General features: G+C 37.9%; 1 pseudogene; it reads left to right on the top strand.

The window, feature by feature from the left end:
* Nucleotides 1–18,169: 18,169 nt before the first annotated feature.
* LOC122444759 lies at nucleotides 18,170–18,835 on the top strand (annotated as a pseudogene).
* The last annotated feature ends 3,634 nt before the right edge of the window (nucleotides 18,836–22,469 follow it).

The raw sequence follows: 22,469 nt of genomic DNA, 5'->3' as shown, positions 1-22,469 counted from the left end.
AAGTGGCTGGACATGGATGTAAGTGAATTGTATTGGTTATTTTACACTGGCTCTTTTTCCAGTTGTGTGACTTCAGATTAGTGACAGAAATTCTTGGCACTTACATTTCCTACCTATAAAATGGGATAACAAAAATAGCTGTTTCATAGGATTGTTGTGAGTTTTAAATTAATTAATATGCAAATGTGTAACAAATACTTAGAGCACAGTCTATTCTCTATAAATGTTACTTTTATTATATAAAAGACACAGATTTCTTTTACTCCATATTTATGCCCTCAGTTAAAAATATACCCTCATAATATACCCTCAGTTAAAAAAATGTTTACCTTTGTATTTTGCAGAATAGAATAAAACAACGAATCTTAATACATATTTCTTTTGTAAATCTTTCCCCAAAGGATAAGACAGTAGTACTACTGACCTTGATAACAACATAGCAGTTTCTTAATTAGTGTGCATGTGTGCTAAGTTTCTCAGTAATGTCTGACTGTTTGCAACACAATGGACTGTAGCCTGCCAGCCTCCTCTATTCATGGGATTTTCCTGGCAAAAATACAGGAGTGGGTTGCCATTTCCTCCTCCAGTTTGTCTTCCTGGAATAGGGATCAAACTTGTGTCTGCTGTGGCTCCTGCATTGGCAGGCAGATTATTCACCACTGAGCCACCTGGGAAGCCAGTTTCTTACTTAGATAGAAATTCTAATGTCTATGAATAACAAAATGGTTGTCTATCTGTTACAGATACTTATTTAATATATTTTTATATGTACTCATTGAGTGAAAATTCTGCAATTTTCTTCTCCTTATAGTTATAGTAACTAGAACAAGTTAGGTTCTCATACTGTTGAAGCTTCACTTGGAGAATTTTGAGCATTACTTTACTAGTGTGTGAGATGAGTATAATTATGTGGTAGTTTGAACATTCTTTGGCATTGTCTTTCTTTGGGATTGGAATGAAAACTGACTTTTTCCAGTCCTGTGGCCACTGCTGAGTTTTCCAAATTTGCTGGCATATTGAGCGCAGCATTTCCACAGCATCATCTTTCAGGATTTGAAATAACTCAACTGGAATTCCATTACCTCCACTAGCTTTGTTCATTGTGATGCTTCCTAAGGCCCACTTGATTTTGCATTCCAGGGTGTCTGGCTCTAGGTGAGTGTTCATGCCATCATGGTTATCTGGATCATGAAGATCCTTTTTGTATAGTTCTTCTGTGTATTCTTGCTACCTCTTCTTAACATCCCCTGCTTCTGTTAGGTCCATACCATTTCTGTCCTTTACTGTGCCCATCTTTACATGAAATATTCCCTTGGTATCTCTGATTTTCCTGAAGAGATCTGGAGTCTTTCCCATTCTGTTGTTATCCTCTATTTCTTTGCACTGATCACTGAGGAAGGCTTTCTTCCTCAGTGAACTGAGAAATTCCACATGTTCAAGCTGAATTTAGAAAAGGCAGAGGAACCAGAGATCAAATTTCCAACATCTGTTGATTCATAAAAAAACCAAGAGAGTTCCAGAAAAACATCTACTTCTGCTTTATTGACTACACCAAAGTCTTTTACTGTGTGGATCACAACAAACTGTGGAAAATTCTTGAAGAGATGGAATACAAAATCAATTTACCCACCTCCTGAGGAATCTTATGCAGGCCAAGAAGCAACAGCTAGAACCAGACATGGAAAAACAGACTGGTTACGAATTGGGAAAGAGTACATCAAGACTGTATATTGTCACCTTACTTATTCAACTTCTACATAGAGTACGTTATGTGGAATGCTGGCCTGGTGAATCACAAGCTGAAATCAAGACTGCTGGGAGAAATATCAATAACCAAAGATATTCAGATGACACCACCCTTATGATAGAAAATGAAGATAAAGAGCCTCTCGATGAAAATGAAAGAGGAGACTGAAAAAGCTGGCTTAAAAGTCAACATTCAAAAAACTAAAATCATGATATCCAGTCCCAGAACTTCATGACAAATAAATGAGGAAACAATAGAAACAGTGACAGACTTTATTTTTGAGGGCTCCAAAATCACTGCAGATGATGACTGCAGGTGTGAAATCAAAAGACGCTTACTTCTTAGAAGAAAAGCTGTAACCAACCTAGACAGCATATTAAAAAGAAGAGACATTACTTTGTTAACTAGATCTGTGTAGTCAAAGCTATGGTTTTTCTAGTAGTCATGTATGAAAGTAAGAGTTGAACCATAAAGAAAGCTGAGAGCTGAAGAATCAATGCTTTTGAACTGTGATGTTGGAGAAGACTCTTGAGAGTCCCTTGGACTGCAAGGAGGTCAAACCAGTCAATTCTAAAGGAAATCAGTCCTGAATATTCTTTGGAAGGACCGATGCTGAAGCTGAAGCTCCAATACTTTGGCCACCTGCTGTGAAGAACTGACTCAGTGGAAAAGACCCTGATGCTGGGAAGATTGAAGTCAGGAGTAGAAGGGGACACAGAGGATGAGATGGTTGGATGGCATCACCGACTCAATGGAGATGATTTTAAGCAAGCTCCAGAAGTTGATGATGGACAGGGAAGCTTGGTGTTCTGCAGTCCATGGGGTTGCAAAGAGTTGGACATGACTGTGTTACTGAACTGACTGACGAGTTAAGTGCCACTGGACGTTTTCAGTAGTAAAAAGTTCTTTCTAAAGCAAGGTCACAAAAAAGATGGCATTAGGAACTTCTCTTTATATGAAAAGAGCTCTCTGTAAGTAAAAATAGAAAGAATAAATACCATTATGGAACAATTTACCACTTTTAAATAATCTGCTATTTGTTATCTCATTCAATTATCATAAGCTACCTTTAAGCAAGTCATTAAGCTAAGAAAACAAATGGCTGGAGATATAAAGCATTGTCTGCTATCACATGACTACAGAGTAGTGAACACAGCTTTTAAACCCAGGGGTCTATCTGCTTTCAATCTTTGATTTAATTCTTACTATACTTGTCTTTATTTTAAAGAGAATTTGACCTATGAGTACCTGAGGTTAGGTGTAATTGACACAAAAGAAAATTTATTTCATCTTAAGAAAGATCTTCCAATAGGTTCAGGTATCATTAAATGTTCTGCAGGGAAATTAAACGCTCTATGTCGGAAACACATGGCATACACATCCATAGACTTCATAACAAGTGCAGCAGAAATAAGGGACATTGCAAATGATATTTTTAGAAATGCACTTGTGACAGATCAGATTCCTGAAGACTAGATAATGGTTGTCATAACACACTTATCAAAAAGGCATTAAGCAATGACAAGTATAGGAACAGAAAATTGGTTGGCTTAACATAAATTATGGGAGAAAACCAAGAACAGAAAATAAATGCTTACAAAGAAATGCCACATTTAAAACAAAAAATAAAATTGCTTCAGTAGTGCTTCAATAGCTTATTTCATCATTCTAAAACACTACTTTCAATCACATGTGGGATATACACTGACAGTTATACTTGTACTATTTCCTACATGAAACTATGCATGTGTACTTTCCAACACAGCAAATGTGGTAAAGGCTCAAAATAAAGAAGCGCATATAGATATCAGTAGTGATCTTCAAATTAAATGCAGTAGTGTGACATTGTGCTTGGCCTTTTCACAAATATGTTTGGCTATCCAGTTATATAATAAGGAAATGTTAGATGTGTACATTAATTATCACTATGTATCTAACAACTCAATGGCTTAAAAAAAACAAACAAACAAACAAACAAACTTATTCTCACACTTCTGTGGATTTCCAGAATTTGATAATATAGGCTATCCTTTGTTTCAGACCTGGTTAGGCCTGATTTGGACAGGTCTGTTTTAATAATGTTCATTGGGGTCCAGGCTGTGGAGGTACTAGCGACCTAGCTATGTTTGTTAATTTTAGGTGTCAAATGGACTGGGCTTGGGGGTGCCAGATATTTGGTTAATTCTGAGTGTGTCTGTGAGGATATTTTCAGACAAGATTAACATTTGAATCAATAGACTGGATAAGCAGATTCCCTTCTCCAATGTGAATGACCTTCATTTAAGCAGCTGGAGTTCTGCTGCTACTGCTAAGTCACTTCAGTCGTGTGCGACTCTGTGCGACCCCATAGACAGCAGCCCACCAGCCTCCTCCGTCCCTGGGATTCCCCAGGCAAGAACACTGGAGTGGGTTGCCATTTCCTTCTCCAATGCATGAAAGTGGAAAGTGAAAGTGAAGTCGCTCAGTCGTGTCCGACTCTTTGCATTCCCATGGACTGCAGCCTACCAGGCTCCTCTGTCCATGGGATTTTCCAGGCAAGAGTACTGGAGTGGGGTGCCATTTCCTTCTCCACAGCTGGAGTTCCGAGTAGAGCAGAAAGGCTCACTGGAAGGTGAGCAGGAGCTCTTCACCAGGACTATCATGAGCAGGGGCATGGTCCTTTCCTGCCTTTGGACTCCAATTGAAACATAGATTCTTTGTGAGTCTTGAAACTATTGGCTTGTATATTGCAGCTGTTAGGAATTTTCAGCCTTCATAATCATATGAACTGGTTCCTCTCTATATATTATATATCAAATAAAGGATACCCAGGTTTGATCCCTGGGTTGGGAAGATCCTCTGGAGAAGGGAATGGCAATCCACTGCAGTATTCTTGCCTATAGAATCTCATGGACCAAGGAGCCTAACGGACTACAATCCACGGGATAGCAAAGAGTTGGACATGACTGAGTGACTAGCACTACTACTTATTATATATTCAATTCAGTTCAGTTCAGTTCAGTTCAGTTCAGTCACTCAGTCGAGTCCGACTCTTTGTGACCCAACGAATCGCAGCATGCCAGGCCTCCCTGTCCATCACAAACTACCAGGGTTTACTCAAACTCATGCCCATTGAGTCAGTGATGTCATCCAGCCATCTCATCCCCTGTCGTCCCCTTCTCCTCCTGCCCCCAATCCCTCCCAGCATCAGGGACTTTTCCAATGAGTTAACTCTTCACATGAGGTGGCCAAAGTATTGGATTTTCAGCTTCAGCATCAGTCCTTCCAATGAACACCCAGGATTTATCTCCTTCAGGATGGACTGGTTGGATCTCCTTGCAGTCCAACCGATTCTCAAGAGTCTTCTCCAACACCACAGTTCAAAAGCATCAGTTTTTCGGTGCTCAGCTTTCTTCACAGTCCAACTCTCACATCCATACATGACCACTGGAAAAACCATAGCCTTGACCAGATGGACTTTTGTTGGCAAAGTAATGTCTCTGCTTTTTAATATGCTATCTAGGTTGGTCAAAACTTTCCTTCCAAGGATTAAGAGTCTTTTAATTTCATGGATGCAATCACCATCTGCAGTGATTCTGGAGCCCAAAAAATAAAGTCTGATGCTGTTTCCACTGTCTCCCCATCTATCTGCCATGAAGTGATGGGACCAGATGCCATGATCTTAGTTTTCTGAATGCTGAGCTTTAAGCTAACTTTTTTACTCTCCTCTTTCACTTTCATCAAGAGGCTTTTAAGTTCCTCTTCACTTTCTGCCATAAGGGTGGTGTCATCTGCATATCTGAGATTATTGATATTTCTCCCAGCAATCTTGATTCTAGCTTGTGCTTCTTCCAGCCCAGTGTTTCTCATGATGTACTCTGCATATAAGTTAAATAAGCAGGGTGACAATATACAGCCTTGACATACTCCTTTTCCTATTTGGAACCAGTCTGTTGTTCCATGTCCAGTTCTGACTGTTGCTTCCTGACCTGTATACAGGTTTCTCAAGAGGCAGGTCAGGTGGTCTGGTATTCCCATCTCTTGAAGAATTTTCCACAGTTTGTTGTGACCCACACAGTCGAAGTCTTTGGCGTAGTCAATAAAGCAGAAATAGATGTTTTTCTGGAACTCTCTTGCTTTTTTGATGATCCAGCAGATGGGCAATTCGTTCTCTGGTTCCTCTGCCTTTTCGAAAACCAGGTTGAACATCTGGAAGTTCTCTGTTCACATATTACTGAAGCCTGGCTTGGAGAATTTTGAGCATTACTTTACTAGCGTGTGAGATGAGTGCAATTGTGTGGTAGTTTGAGCATTCTTTGGGATTGCTTTTCTCAGGGATTGGAAAGAAAACGGACCTTTTCCAGTCCTGTGGCCACTGCTGAGTTTTCCAAATTTGTTGGCATATTGAGTGCAGCACTTTCACAGCATCATCTTTCAGGATTAGAAATGGCTCAACTGCAATTCCATCACCTCCACTAGCTTTGTTCATAGTGATGCTTCCTAAGGCCCACTTGACTTCACATTCCAGGGTGTCTGGCTCTAGGTGAGTGATCACACCATCGTGATTATCTGGGTCATGGAGACCGTTTTTGTACAGTTCTTCTGTGTATTGTTGCCACCTCTTCTTAATATCTTCTGCTTCTGTTAGGTCCATACCATTTCTGTCCTTTATTGAGCCCATTTTTGCATGAAATATTCCCTTGGTATCTCTAATTTTCTTGAAGGGATCTCTAGTCTTCCCCATTTTGTTGTTTTCCTTTATTTCTTTGCATTGATCACTGAGGAAGGCTTTCTTATCTCTCCTGGCTATTCTTTGGAACTCTGCATTCAAATGGGAATATCTTTCCTTTTCTCCTTTGTTTTTTGTTTCTCTTCTTTTCACAGCTATTTGTAAGGCCTCCTCAGACAGCCATTTTGCCTTTTTGCATTTCTTTTCCATGGGAATGGTCTTGATCCCTGTCTCCTATACAATGTCACGAACCTCCGTCCATAGTTCATCAGGCTCTCTGTCTATCAGATCTTGTCCCTTAAATCTATTTCTCACTTCCACTGTATATTCATAAGGGATTTGATTTAGGTCATACCTGAATGGTCCAGTGGTTATCCCTACTCTCTTCCATTTAAGTCTGAATTTGGCAAGAAGGAGTTCATGATCTGAGCCACAGTCAGCTCCAGGTCTTGTTTTGCTGACTGTATAGAGCTTCTCCATCTTTGGCTGCAAAGAATATAATCAATCTGATTTCAGTGTTGGCCAGCTGGCGATGTCCATGTGTAGAGTCTTCTCTTGTGTTGTTGGAAGAGGGTGTTTGCTATGACCAGTGGGTTCTCTTGTCAGAACTCGATTAGTCTTTGCCCTGCTTCATTCCATACTCCAAGGCCGAATTTGCCTGTTACTCCAGGTGTTTCTTGACTTCCTACTTTTGCATTCCAGTCCCCTCTAATGAAAAGGGCATCTTTTTTGGGTGTTATAATAAATATATATAATAATTCTATATACAATATAAATTAAATATACATATAAATAATATGCATACATCTTACTGATTCTGTTTCTCTGAGAGCCCTGACTAATATATATCCAAGGGATCTCTTTTGAATAAAACAAGAATTTTCTTAAGTCTAAGTTCAGAATTGACTTATAGATACTTTTAACTGTATTCTATTAGCCAGAAAAATCACATGTACAAAAATCATGTCGCAAAGTCAGAAAAGAAGAGACGAACACCATGCTCACTATGTGGCCATGGCAAGGGTGAAGATTTGGGGTGTTTATTCATTGCACTTCAATAGAGCCAAAACTTAACATGAGGATCCATGAGCATTGATATGCCTCTTTTTTGGCTTCTTTGCTAATCAAGATAATAAAACTGATCACCTATGGAATATACTTTCTGTACATAGAATACTAAGGATCAGACATACATTTTAGAAAATTGTGTTGTAAATGCATTTCTCTCCAATATTTAGAAACTACTCTAGTAAGGAAAATGACAAAATATAGCAATAAAATGAAGAGATATTAACTACTTTAGAGGATTAAAATAGCCTACATTTGGTTTTGGTTTGACTAGATTTGATCATTAGACCTGAACATTTTTTTCCCATAAGTTTATTTTTTCTAGTTTTATTGAAGGATAATTGCTTTACAATATTGTGTCGGTTTCTGCCATACATTAACATGAATCAGCCATAGGTACACACATGTGGAAATTTTAATTTTGCGTTCATTTTCTCTCTTAAAACTTTAGAATATACTTGAAGGAAGTACTCCAGTTGAAAGAAACAGAAAATGAGAAAGAGAAAGGGAGAAAGGGAGGAATAGAAAAAGAGAGATATTGAGAAAGCAGACAATTATTAAAAGTTTTTATTTTAATAGTTTGCATTCTTAAGAAGAACATATAATGCATAAGAAAAAAGGGTTATAGCATCATAATAAATGACAGTAAATAAATAAAAAGTAATAAATAAAAGCATTTAGAGAGCAAGAAAGATCTTCAGAGTTTACAATATTATGGCACAAATATAAAATTCAGTAGACTAAGAAAATATTTGAACAAAGTTTCTGTAAAATAGAAGAGCAACAAAAAAGAGACAGAAAGTAGAATATCAGAAAAATTAAAGCATTGACCCAGGATGTTCGATATCCAATATCAATCTACTAAAATTTTCAGGAAGCAGGAACATAAAAAAGCAGAAGCAAAGTCATCATTTAATAAATAATACAAGAACACTGCTGCTACTCTCCCCAAATCCTTGGAACCAAAAAAAGAGAATTTTATCAAACTTTTAAAATAAGAACATGACCATGCTATTTAAAATGTTCCACAACACAGAAAAATAAGGAGATATTTTTAACCACTTTTTTATATGAAAAATAACCACTATACCTAATAATGATTAAAAAAAAAGAAAAGAAGGAAAACACTGATTTGCAAATGGAATGATTATTATGAGTTAATTGGGCTGAAGTATGTGTGGAAGAATAAAATATTTAAAGCCTCTGAGGTGAAAATAAGCATGTATCACTATATATTAAAAAAAAAAAGACAGTGTTAATTTTTACTGTTAGCAAAGACAGGAAGGATGAATAACTGATATGAGAAAAGGTTGAAGAAATAGGCAAAGTATAAAATACAAAATCTTCTGAGATTTTGAGAAAGTTGTCATTAAATACAATAAGATGGCATGAGGGTGTTTCAAACAGTAAAAATAACTGCTCAGATGTATCTAATTATGAAATCAGTTCAGTTCAGTTCAGTCTTTCAGTCATGTCTGACTCTTTGCAACCCCATGGACTGCAGCACACCAGGCCTCCCTGTCCATCACTAACTCCTGGAGTTTACTCAAACTCATGTCCATTAACTCAGTGAGGCCATCCAACCATCTCATCCTCTGTCATCCCCTTCTCCTCCCATCTTCAATCTTTCCCAGCATCAGGGTCTTTTCAAATGAGTCAGTTCTTCACATCAGGTGGCCAAAGTGTTGGAGTTTCAGCTTCAACATCAGTTCTTCCAATGAATATTCAGGACTGATTCCCTTTAGGGTTGAATGGTTGGATCTCCTTGCAGTCCAAGCAACTCTCAAGAGTCTTCTCCAACACCATAGTTCAAAAGCATCAATTCTTCAGCACTCAGCTTTCTTTATAGTCCAGCTCACGTCCATACATGACTACTGGAAAAACCATAGCCCCGACTAGATGGGCATTTGTTGGCAAAGTAATGTCTCCGCTTTTTAATATGCTGTCTAGGTTGGTCATAACTTTTCTCCCAAGTAGTAAACGTCTTTTAATTTCATGGCTGCAATCACCATCTGCAGTCGTAGTTTCAATTATACTACTTTCACCAATGTTACATTTTAAAGAATCTTCTTGGTGTCTGATCATGGGTCACAGAAAAAATGTATACTTGTTCATGATAGTGAATCTGATAAAGGACCATGAGATTTAAGTTTCATATTGACAAAATGGGTGATTACCTATGCTGCACAATTTCATAGACAAATAGAAACTTACCAAAAATACTTAACTTTATCTATTTAACAATACCTATAATGTATTTGACCATGTGGTGCTTTCCTGGTGGCTCAGAGGTAAAGAATCCACCTGCCAATGTAGGGGACATGTGTTTGATTTCTAGGTCAGGAAGATCCCAGGGAGAAGGAAATGGCAGCGTAATTCAATATTCTTGCCTGTGGAATTCCATGAACAGAGGAGCCTGGTAGGCTACAGTCAATGGGGTCGCAAAAAGTCGACTAAACAACAGCATCATTCGACAGGGTACACATATCAATAACACTTCCTTATTCTTCCAATCTCCTGACCCTAATATGACTTAGAAGAGTTAATGCTTGTTTTCAATTTACACAAAGAGAAAAAGACCATAAAAAACCTTTAAATTGTTTGATCAAGGTCCTGTTTTTGAATCAGGTTTTCAAAGCTTTCTTTCAAAGATCTGGTTCTTGCTTACTTTTCTAGGATTGTCTTTTGCCCTTTTATCTTCATACACCATGATCTCTTGCTACAGCAATACTGTATTTTTCACTTTCATGGGTATTTTTATGGAAATTACTCTTTATGTATGGAGAGTTCTTTGGGATAAGAGATAGTAGCTTTTATTTTATGTTTATTTATGAGATGTATATCCAGCATATTTCTTTGTCAGATATCATTACCCACAAGGGAAAGAATGATATTAAGATAGAATTTTGTCTAGTAGTACTATTCTTTGTGTGTGTGCTCAGTCACTCAGATATGTCCAACACTTTTGCAATTCCACGAACTGTAGACCCCAAAGCTACAAGGCTCCTCTATCCTTGCAATTTTCCAGGCAAAAACACTGGAGTGGGTTGCCATTTCCTACTCCAGGGGATCTTCCCGACCCAGGGATCGAACCCACATCTCCATGTCTTCTGCATTGACAGGCAGATTCTTTACCACTGCACCACCTGGGGAGCCTTAGTACTGTTCAATACCAAGTGCTAAATATATATTTCTTGACTGTGCTATTAAGCACCAAATAAATACTTTTGGAATGAATTTTAATCTCAATTTGCTTTTTAACATTTAAAGCTTAAAACTGAATAGATAAAGCTGTATATTCACAGAGAAATTTATTTGATAGCTCTTCCAGGAAGTATCTCTGTGTTAGGCAGAATCTTGTCCCTATGACCTTTGTCCCTGGTGTTATGTCAATGAATACGTTACATCAGGTGGAGAAAAGACTTTGGAGCTGTAATTAAGGTTAATAATCAGTTGACTTTAAGATCGAAAGATTATCTGGGATTATCCAGGTAGGCAGAAAGCAATCACATGAGCTCTTAAAAGCAGTAAAGGAAGTCAGAGGGGTGTGGATAAAGGGTAAATCAGAGAGATTTGAAGAATGTGAAAAGTTCAACCTACTATTGTTGGCTTGAATATGGGAGGAACCACATGGTAAACATGAGAAGGAAATAAATTCTGCCAAAGTTAGTAATCATGAAAAAGGATCCCAAGTCCTAGATTGAATTGTAACCCTGCTGAAACATTGATCTTGGCTTGTAATACACTGAATTGAGATTTCACCTATGTCTTGCCAGATTTTTGACCTACCAAAACTGGGAGATGATCAAAGAATGCAATTATAAGCTGCTATATTTGCAACTGATTATGCAACAATAGAAATCTAATTTACTATCTAAAACTGTTCATTAGTACTATGGTTCCTTAGTTCTTGTGACAGCACTTCAATGTTAAAGAGATTTACTCACATAGAAAAACCAATACATGAAATTAAATTTAATTGTATATCTAATTTAATGATATAAATATGATACCATTTGTACTTTTAGTGAATGTATAATCAATATATGGGCAGTATTCAAATTTGCAGCTGTTTCCAAAGACATTTTCTGTCATATTAGAAAAAACTCTGGAAGACCAACCAAAATACCTGATTTCAAGTCCAATACCAGGCACTTGAGCCTTAGGGAAATCTCTTTTGCTTGTAAGTTATATTTGCCATATTGAAAATGGGAATCATGTCAGTTTTCTCCCCCCTACCGTGCACATGGTTATGAAATTCTAATGAAATGATATGAATAAATACATTCATAAAACATAATGTTAATGAGATTTGTGATTACTATTAGACTACTGCTAAGTGGAATATTCATGTTTATGTTTTCTTAGTTAATTTGGAATAGTTTCCACAATTGCACAGTAATTAGGTATTATAATCAATGTAGTTTTCTCAAAAAATGTAAATGGATCAATGGATGGGTAGGTGAATAGATAGTGGAAGGCATACATATTTAGATTTTTTAAAAAATTATTGTGCTGTAAGGAAGACTTAAAATGAATTTAGAAAACTCCTCTTTTGTATAAGTGATTTTAGAGGGTTAATATCATTGGAAAAGTCTCAACTCATTAAATGCCACTGTGTAATTTATATAATTTTTAAAATCAATATTGCTCAAGGAGCAAATTCAAAGGGCAAGACTCTTTATTTCATATATGTGGCATTATTAATTTTGCAGCAACTCCAGGAGATGCTAAAATAGTTCAGTTCAGTTCAGTCACTGAGTCATGTCTGACTCTCTGTGACCCCATAGACTGCAGCACACCAGGCTTCCCTGTGCTATCACCAACTCCTGGAGCCTATTCAAACTCATATCCATTGAGTCGGTGATGCCATCCAGCCATCTCATCCTCTGTCATCCCCTTCTCCTCTTGCCTTCAATCATTCTCAGCATCAGGGTCTTTTCAAATGAGTCAGTTCTTCACATCAGGTGGCCAAAGTATTGGAGTTTCAGCTTCAGCATCATCCTTCCAATGTATATTAAGGACTGATTTCCTTTAGGATGGACTGGTTGGATCTCCTTGCTGTCCAAGGGACTCTCAAAATTCTTCTCCAACATCACAATTAAAAATGATCAATTCTTCAGCACTCAGCTTTCTTTACAGTCCAACTCTCATATCCATACATGACTACTGGAAAAACCATAGTTTGACAAGATGGACTTTGGTGGTAAAGTAATGTCTCTGTTATTTAACATGCTGTCTAGGTTTAACATGCTGTCATAAGTTTTCTTCCAAGGAATGAGTGTCTTAATTTCATGGCTACAGTCACCATCTGCAGTGATTTTGGAGCCCCCAGAAATAAAGTCTGTCACTGTTTCCATTGTTTCCCTATCTATTTGCCATGATGTGATGGGACCAGATGCCGTGATCTTAATTTTCTGAATGTTGAGTTTTAAGCCAACTTTTTCACTCTCCTCTTTCACTTTCATCAAGAGGCTCTTTAGTTTTTCTTCACTTTCTGCATAAGGGTGGTGTCATCTGCATATCTGAGATTATTGATTTCTCCCATCAATCTTGATTACAGTTTGTGCTTCATCCAGCCTGGCATTTCACATGATGTACTCTGCATATAAGTTAAATAAGTTGGGTGACAATATACAGCCTTGACTTACTCCTTTCCCTATTTGGAACCAGTCTGTTGTTCCATGTCCACTTCTAACTGTTGCTTCTTGCCCTGCATATAGATTTCTCAGGAGGCAGATCAGGTGGTCTGGTATTTCCACCTCTTTAAGAATTTTCCACAGTTTATTGTGATCCACACAGTCAAAGGATTTAGCATAGTCAATAAAACAGAAATAGATCTTTTTCTGTAACTCTCTTGCTTTTTCGATGATCCAGTGGATGTTGGCAATTTGATCTCTGGCTCCTCTACCTTTTCTAAATCCAGCTTGAATGTCTGCAAGTTCACGGTTCACGAGCTGTTGAAGCCTCACTTAGAGAATTTTGAGCATTTCTTTACTAGCGTGTGAGATGAGTGCAATTGTGGGGTAGTGTGAACATTCTTTGGCTTTGCCTTTCTTTGGGATTGTAATGAAACTGACATTTTCCAATCCTGTGGCCACTGCTGATTTTTCCAAATTTGCTGGCATATTGAGTGCAGCACTTTCACAACATCATCTTTTAGGATTTGAAATAATTCAACTGGAATTCCATCACCTCCACTAGCTTTGTTCATAGTGATGCTTCCTAAGGCCCACTTGGCATTGTGTTCCAGGATGTCTGGCTCTAGGTGAGTGATCACACCATCCTGATTATCTGGGTCATGGAGACCGTTTTTGTATAGTTCTTCTGTGTATTGTTGCCACCTCTTAATATCTTCTGTTTCTGTTAGGTCCGTACCATTTCTGTTCTTTATAGTGCCCATCTTTGCATAAAATGTTCCCTTGGTATCCCTAATTTTTTTGAAGAGATCTGTAGTCTTTCCCATTCTATTGTTTTCCTCTACTTTTTTGCATTTATCACTGTGGAAGGCTAAATGACTTGCTAAATGACATGTTAAAAAGAGTACATCATTAAATCATAGATGTACATGGAATTTTCTCAGTTCTAGCTCCTCACAAATCTAAACTCACAAAGAAAATATGAAGGCATTAAAGATACATTAATTTAAATAATAGAGTGAAGAAAACAGATATTGCCTTAGGGTGGACAAATATTGGTCAGTTACTCCTTATTAACTGTCTACATTATCATTTCTTTATTTTAGCACTTACTTCTTATCCTTTGGTCTGGTAATTACTTTCTACACTCTGGACCCTCGTGTTATTTTCTGGCAAGCAAACTGATCTAGTAAAGATTCAACATCGTTCATTCACACTTAAAGGTTTTCACTAAATCTTTATTAATACTGAATTTTAAAGTTTAAAACAATTTTTCAGTGGTTTTCAAAATATGACTCTGATGTGCTTTTCCTTTATATTTATGCTGATTGAGTTTATTGAACTCCTTTTATCTTTAGATTCACATAATTCAAATTAGAATATTTCTTGATCATTATTTCTTCAAATATTTTTTTCTTCCACCTTCAGGTCTGATTCCCTCTGTTCTTCATTCTATTACTATGTCTTCAAGTGCACTGATCTTTCTTTTGTGGCATCTAATCTGCTGTTCATATCATCCAGTGTACTGTTTATTTCAAATATGGTTTAGCACCTCTAAAAGTTTTACAGTCTTCTTTTTAAAAGCTTTGCTCTTTTTCTGCTATCTTCTAGTTCTCTCCTCCTTATGTTCATAGTTTTGTTTTTATTATGAGCATTTGGGACATATACATTAGCTATTTTAATACAGTGTCATCTTTTCCATTTCTGCATCTCTTTCTTTTGATTCGTTTTCCTGCTGGTTATACATCATATTTTTCCTGCTTATTTGCATACCTAGTAATTTTGTATTGAATCTTAGAAATTATGATTTTTATGTTGGGTGAATAGATTCTATTTCTTTAATGAGCTTGGAGTTTTCTCTAGCATGTAGGTAAGCTGCTTAAAGGAGATTTGATCCTTTGGGGATGGCTATTAATCCCTGTGAAGAGAAGTTCAGCGAAATCTTTAGTCTATACTATAGTTGATTTGACTCAACTTCTAAAGTTGTGAACTATCCCTAAGGCCTCATAAAGTATTTAACTTTGTATTTCTGCTTTTGGTATATTTGAGCTCTAGGATTTGTTTAGACTGGTGTTACCCCAAGCACTTCATGGAATGCTTTCCTATTCATGTATAGAGAATTAATAAGGTAAGTATTCAAGAAGACCTCACTATAGTTCTCTGAACCTCTGTCTCTGTGCTGTCTTCTCCCCAGTATTTTTTCCAACACATTGATCCTTCTCTACGTCCTTCCACCTGACTTCTGGCTCTTCAGCTGGTTCAGATTGCTCAGCTTTGGTTTCTCTTTGCCTGCACCGTAAGCCCAGAAAGCTGACATCAGAGAGTAACGTACATCAAGCATAAGTCTGACTTATTTGTCTTCTTTCTCTCAAGAATCACAGTCCTATTCTGGCTGTTTTCTAATGTCTAACACCTGTTGAGGTATATATAGTTTTTTAGTTGTTTATAGCAGCAGAGTCATTCTAAGAGCAGTGCTCTATGGCCAGAAGTAGAAATACTCTTGAAGTCATTAATTTTTTTTTTCTATTTCTTTCCCTGAAAGGGCCCAGAAAGAACAATGCATCATCAATACAAGTATATCCAGATCTTTGTTTTAAAATACTATTAGTAACTGAGATGAAACAAAACTCCTTATGGCTGATTTCCAATTTCCCATTGACTGATTCTAGAAGTGGTACAGGGAAAGGAAGAGATGAGCCTGGAAATTCTTGTTACACTAGAAAGTAAAAGCAAACCAAAAAAGAAAAAAAAAGATGAATGTATATCAAAATTTTAAAAGTGTCTGAACAGCTCATATATCAAGCAATTCAAGAATTTCAGTGAAACACAGATAGGCCAATGTTTTAGAAGTAAAAGTCTTTCTCAAAATATGGAGCTACGTTTGTATAGGAAAAATTGAGTAAATGTAGATCCACCCTGCATGTGTGCATGCTATGTCACTTCTCACATCCAACTCTTTGCAACCCTATGGACTGTAGCCTGCCAGGCTCCTCTCTTTATGGGGTTCTCCTGACAAGAATGCTGGAGGAGGTTATCATGCCCTCTTCCAGGGGATCTTCCAGACCCAGGGATCAAACACGTGTCTCTTATGTCTATTGCATTTGCTGGTGGGTTTTTTACCATTAGCGCTACCTGGGAAGCCCATAGATTCACCCTAATAAAGCCTAAAACAAGAACCTTCACAAGATAAAGAGATTCACCAAAAATGTAACTGCCAGGTAGAGAAAATTCAATACTCTTCTGATGAAGGTAACAAAATCAAGATTTTCTTCAATATACCATCAATAGTGTTTTACATAGAGTTAAAACTTTTTTGACCTATGAAGAGGCAAGAAAATTAAATTTATAACCAAAGTAGAAAGCAAGTGGATAGAAAAAGATACTCAGATGGTACATTTGTTTGCATTAGCAGCCAAATACATCAAAATTACTGTTGGAAATATGTTAAATAATTTATAGCCAAAGATGAATAGAATGTTAAAGAGGTAAGGAGTTTTGGAACAGATTGAAATCTCTCTTAAAATTACCAGATATGAATCTTAGAACTAAAAATGTACAATATTTGAAATAAAATTATTGGAGGGAAATAACGACAATATAGAGAAAAAATATGTACTTGAAGGCCAGTAAATAGAAACTAATCTAATCTGAAGCACAGATATAAAAAGGAGAGCTTGAAAAAATAAACAGAGCCACAGAGACCTAGGTGGTGATAATAGCAAACAGTCTAAATACAAACTTCAAAATATGAACCTTCTTGAAGTTGTGACCATGCATCTTGTTCCAGCAAGGAACCAGAACCTGTGCTATCAGTGTCAGGCATAAGTGAAATCGCAGATTGTCCTCCATTCCCTATCGCTAACAATCCTTCCGTTCCACCTTAGCACACCATCTCTCCCTCTTGCAGTCAGTAACTCTTCTTGCCTATCCACTGGATGCCAGCTCTTGCACTATACTACTGTGCTTTTCAAGGCACCATAGTGTAAAATTAAAAATGCTTTCTTAAAAAAAAATAGCTTTCTTTATTTTTTTATGTTTATTTTTGTGTATTATTTTTGTGAAAAGTATTACAAACCCTATTACAGTGCAATATTATAGCCAGTATTTGGGTACCTAGATTAATTTTGTTGGACTTAACCAACAAATTGGACTTAACAAATGTCCTCTTGGAACAGAACTGCTTGTATGCAGGGAACCTACTATACATGTAATTGGTGGCCCAAGAGGAGAAGCAAAATGGGAAAGAAAAAATATTAACCTCAAATAAAATTTTTAAGCTTTTAAAAATATCAGTCTACAGAGCCAAGAAGAAAGAAATCCCAAGCAGGATAAATACAATAAAAACTACACAAGGTCTCAGCCTGGTGAAACTACTACTAATGACATATAAAGAAAATATCTCAAAAGCATCCAGTAAGAAAGAAAGGAGGGAGGTAGAAAAAAGGGAAAAAGGGAGAGAAAGGGAGAGAACAAGCAATGTATATAGCAGAAGATGAACAGGACAGCTAGTGGAAGAGAGACAGTGATGAAATGATATCTTTAAAGTGCTTTAAAAAATAAAATTACATTTGCCAGGAATGCTATATACAGTGAAGATATTCTTCAAAAAAGAAGGTAAAATAAAGAAACTTTCAGGAAAACAAAACTCGAGAGAATCGGGAACTAACAGAGCAGAGTTGCAAGGGTCATCACAGGAAGTGGATCCAACTAAAGAAAATGAGAATGAAAATAATTCTTGCCTTGTGTGCATTAATTAGATATCCATTCCAGGGAGAAGAAAAGTTAAGGAAGCATACTGTAATCTCTAAAATAGCCACTAGAAAACTAATTGAAACAGTGAATAGCAAAATTCTGCATAGGAGGTAGAGTGGAATAGTAAAAACAATCTATTACTATATTTTCATTATTTTAACAGAAAGTAAGGGAGAGAGATGGAAACTAGGGGCTTGAGGGTTCCTGACCCCATCTTCTTCCTCCTTGACCCTCTTGGCCTCTTGCCAGGAAACTATGAAAGAAATAAATGGCATTCTAAGCAAATTGAGGCAGAAGATCAAAATCTGAGTAATAAGTGGGTTGACTTTTGATAAAGTGCAGAAGCTGGAAAATGATGTGGTTAAAAAGATATGATTATGTGTTTCCAGGAAATGGCTTGGTGGCATACAAAGATAGGTAATTCTTGTACAAACAGAATATTCAAGGTCACCTGGGTGAGGCCCTAATCCAAGATTTAATCGATTGTCTGAGCTACATTGCAGAAATGAAACTCCTAAAGAAAAGGGGTATTTTTGAATGAAATTCTAAATGAGATGTGAATGTGTCCTCTATTGAAAGAAGCTGCAGCCCCAAAGAACACACGGAATTCTATACACACTACTAACAAAAAAAGTTAAGACAAAAAATGTGTAGCAGATCTGGACAAAGAGTTTGCAAATAAAAACTTCATGTTTTCTATTAGGAGGCCAGGTCAGCTTTCATGTCTTTCCTGATAGCTGGAACAAGAGATGTTTCCTGGGACATGTGAAAAATCATGATTATAAGACTGTTTCTCTCTTTGGAGACATAACCATGGCAAGTAGGAAAGACCATGAGATACTCACAGATCTGAGAACCACAGACTGCACCACGTCTGTGCCTGAGGACACATGCAAGATCCTTAAAGAGTTCTTGTCCTGATGATCCTTTTCCCCTTGGGAAGAAAAGGGAGCTGACAGGGTCATTCAGAGGCTACACCTGAGGTTTCCTCATGCTTATGTGCCCCAGTCCAGGCCAGGCTCTCCACAGGGTCAATCATCCCATGAGTCCTGACAGTGGTATCCCCACTTAGCCAGGAGAACACTCTCTACTCTGAAACACACGATGCCCTCCATCTCCAAGGAGAGACAAGAGAAGAAAAGACTTGTCAAGAATGGAGCAAAGGAATAACCCCACCCATAGACTTTATCACCCACTTCCATATTTTCAATCACAGTATACATGGGTTTGGGAGAAACTTCCTATCCTTCTAGAGGGAGAAAGGAAATGTGCCTGGACCCTCCCTCTTCACAGGCCATTCGATATACACAGCAGATGTCTATGTTTGGACATTGTACATCAATAACAGAAAGGGGGCCTGGAGATGAGAAAGAAAGGACAGGACACTTAAAACAATCCAAGCCTTGGACAAAAGTGTAAAAACACTTTTTAAAATGGAACATCCTCTTGAGTGTCAGCTAGATGAGGCTTTGAAACTGAGACCACTCTGATCACAGGGGTAGTATTAAGCTCAAGACTGCCTGCAGTCTTTGTTTTTTGATCCTGCGCCCTGCCTGTGAGATATAGACCTCAGCATGGACTGTGGACAGAGGACCCAAGTGACCACTGACCCCAACTAGTCTGCACTCAGCTCTCCTAGAAGGTGGATCAGTTCTATATTCACCATACTTTGAATAGCCTGTCTGGTTCTCGGTAACCATGGAGATGGGAGGAAATCCAAACCAACAACCTCTGCTAGAGAACTGGCACCAGCAGAATGGTCCTTCCCTTGGATGTACATTCTGATCCCAGTTCTGGAGAGACTACCTTGGGGTGTTAAATTTCAACAAAAGTATCTTTATATTGGACCTGGCTGGCTCCCCAAAATCATTATTCACCTCTGGTTTCTCAGATAGGAGTCTGGATAATCCACAGCAATAGGAACTGCAATTTACCTCGTTGCAGATTTTTCAATAAAAGGTGTTCATCCAGGCCTTGCTGTTGTTGTTGTTCAGTTACTAAGCCGTGTCTGACTCTTTGCAACCCTGTGGATTGCAACACACTAGGCATCCCTGTCCTTCGCTATCTCCTGGAGTTTGCTCAAACTCAAGTTCATTGAGTTCACTGATGGTATCCAACCATCTCATCCTCTGTTGCCCCCTTCTCCTCTTGCCCTCAACCTTTCCCAGCATCGGGGTCTTTTCCAGTGAGTTGGTTCTTCACATCAGGTGGCCAAAGTGCTGGAGCTTCAGCTTCAGCAGGCCCTCACTAGATCTTGCCTTAAGGGTTGAGAGCTGCTGTGATTGGGACCCTCTCTCTTCCCTTCCACATTCTACAAGTTCTTTGTGAAACTGGAAGGCAGTACAAGGTCCCAGTCTAGAACACAGATGAAGAGAACACCCAAGGTCATTGTTCACACATCACTTTTCAGTATTTGGAACGACTGAGATCCACCAACCATCTACAAATAGGTACTGAGGGCCAGCCTCAGTCCTCAGAGAGGACTCTCCTGGGGGTCACCTACCTGAATCCTGGTCTGGGGAAGCCTGTGCTCTGCAAATTCTGCCTCCCAGGCCCCAGCCAGTTGCTTTATCATGGATTAAACTGGTTCCCTCCAAACCTTCTGGCCACTCAGTCTTCGCTTAGCTTGGATTGGGTTGGGGGAAAGAAAGAAGACACAGTGGCCTGTGAAGTCTGCCTGGCTCAACCACACTGTTAACGCTACATGGGATTGTGGTTTCCTCAGTGATTCCTAGGCACAACCATCCAGGGGCAACTTTTCTCATAGAATTTAGTAAATGATACTGTGATGGCCCTTCAAAATGAAAAAAGTGAAATGAAAAGCAGCAAACTAAAGGGATTTTTATTGTTTCCTAAAAACCAAAACAAACAAACAAAAAAAGGCAGTGATGGCTAAACAGTGGACAAAGGACAGATGACAAAAAATAGGACAAAGAGTAAAAAGGTACAATTGAACCCCAAAATATCACTAATTATACTAAATATAAGTGGACTTAGTGCTCGTATTAAGAGTCAAAGATTGTCAAATTGGATAAATAAGTAAAATTCTGTCTATATACAGTATGTGTGCCTGTGTACTCAGTCACGTCTGACTATTTATGGACTGTAGCCCACCAGATTCTTCTGTCTGTGGAATTTTCCAGGCAAGAATACTGGAGTGGATTGCCATTTTCTCCTCCGGGGGGATCTTCCCAAACAAGGGATTGAAAGCAGGTCTCCTGCATTGGCAGGCAGATTTTCTACCACTAAGCCACCTGGGAAGACTTCATATGCAGTGTACATGAGATGAATTTTTAACATAGGAAAGTTGAAAGTGAAAATATCAGAAAAGATACACTATGTAAACACAGTAAAATAAAACTGACATGACCGTACTTATATCAGATAAAGTAGATGTCAGGACACAGGGTATTTCCAGGTATAATGAATATTTATAATTGTAAGAGAATCAATTTAACAAAAGGATCTAAAAATATTAAATTGCTTGCACCTAATAACAGAGCTCAACAAATCATAAGTAATAAATGTTGGAACTAAAGAGAGAAGTAGACAGATCGATCATTATTGTTGGGCTTACAGTAGGATTTTATTTACATACACTAAACACTAATTTAATTTGAGGCAAATCTCAGTAATGGTCGATCTTGGTGAACGTTTGATTGTAAAGGGGCAAATTATATTTTGTCAGGGTGATGAGATACCTTTCTATCCTTGACCGGGATGGTGGTTTCACAGCAGTATGCATTTGTCAAACTTCTCAAACTGTACACCTGTGCTTTTTACTGCATGCAAATTCTTTTTCAAAAACCTCAAATCAGGGCCCAGTATTTTCCATAATACCACCTTTTCACTTATCACATTTAATATTGGATTTTCTATACATTTAAATGTATTATTTCTCCTTTTGGAAATAATATATATAGAGAGTCCTGCTTGAGTTATTTTGGGGGCTTCCCTGGTAGCTAAGCTGGTAAAGTATCCACCTGCAATGCAGGAGACCCTGGTTTTATTACTGGGTTGGGAAGATCCCCTGGAGAAGGGAACGGCTACCCAAGCCAGTATTCTGGCCTGGAGAATTCCATGGACGGAGAAGCCTGGCAGGCTATAGTCCATATGGGGTCACAAAGAGTTGGACACAACTGAGCTTTCACTCTCACTTGTGTTATTTATTTATCTTTACAACTTTGCAGCACTTTTCCCAACTTGAATAATCAATAAATACCAAATGAGCAAATAAAAATGAACTCTGAATACTGAATCCAACATTGTAGACAGCATTAAGTTTATTCTCTACTGTAGAGCAAGGAATGCCAAGTGATGCTAAATTTGGCACACTGCTTATTTTTGTATGGCCCTCAAGCTAGGAATGGGTTTTCCATTGTAACTGGATCAAAAGAAGAAAACATAAGTGAAAAAATGATATGAAATTCAAATGTCAGGAAGCAGAAATGAAGTTTTATTTTAACAGGGAAAGGTAAAAAGATGAGAAAAGACACACCATGAAAACCCTGAGTGTGATATGGTTTTACTAGCATCATGTAAAGGAGCCTGTGAG

The sequence above is a fragment of the Cervus canadensis genome, chromosome 7 (genome assembly GCF_019320065.1).
Source record: "Cervus canadensis isolate Bull #8, Minnesota chromosome 7, ASM1932006v1, whole genome shotgun sequence".
Taxonomy (NCBI): domain Eukaryota; kingdom Metazoa; phylum Chordata; class Mammalia; order Artiodactyla; family Cervidae; genus Cervus; species Cervus canadensis.
This window is presented reverse-complemented; position numbering and strand designations above follow the sequence as displayed.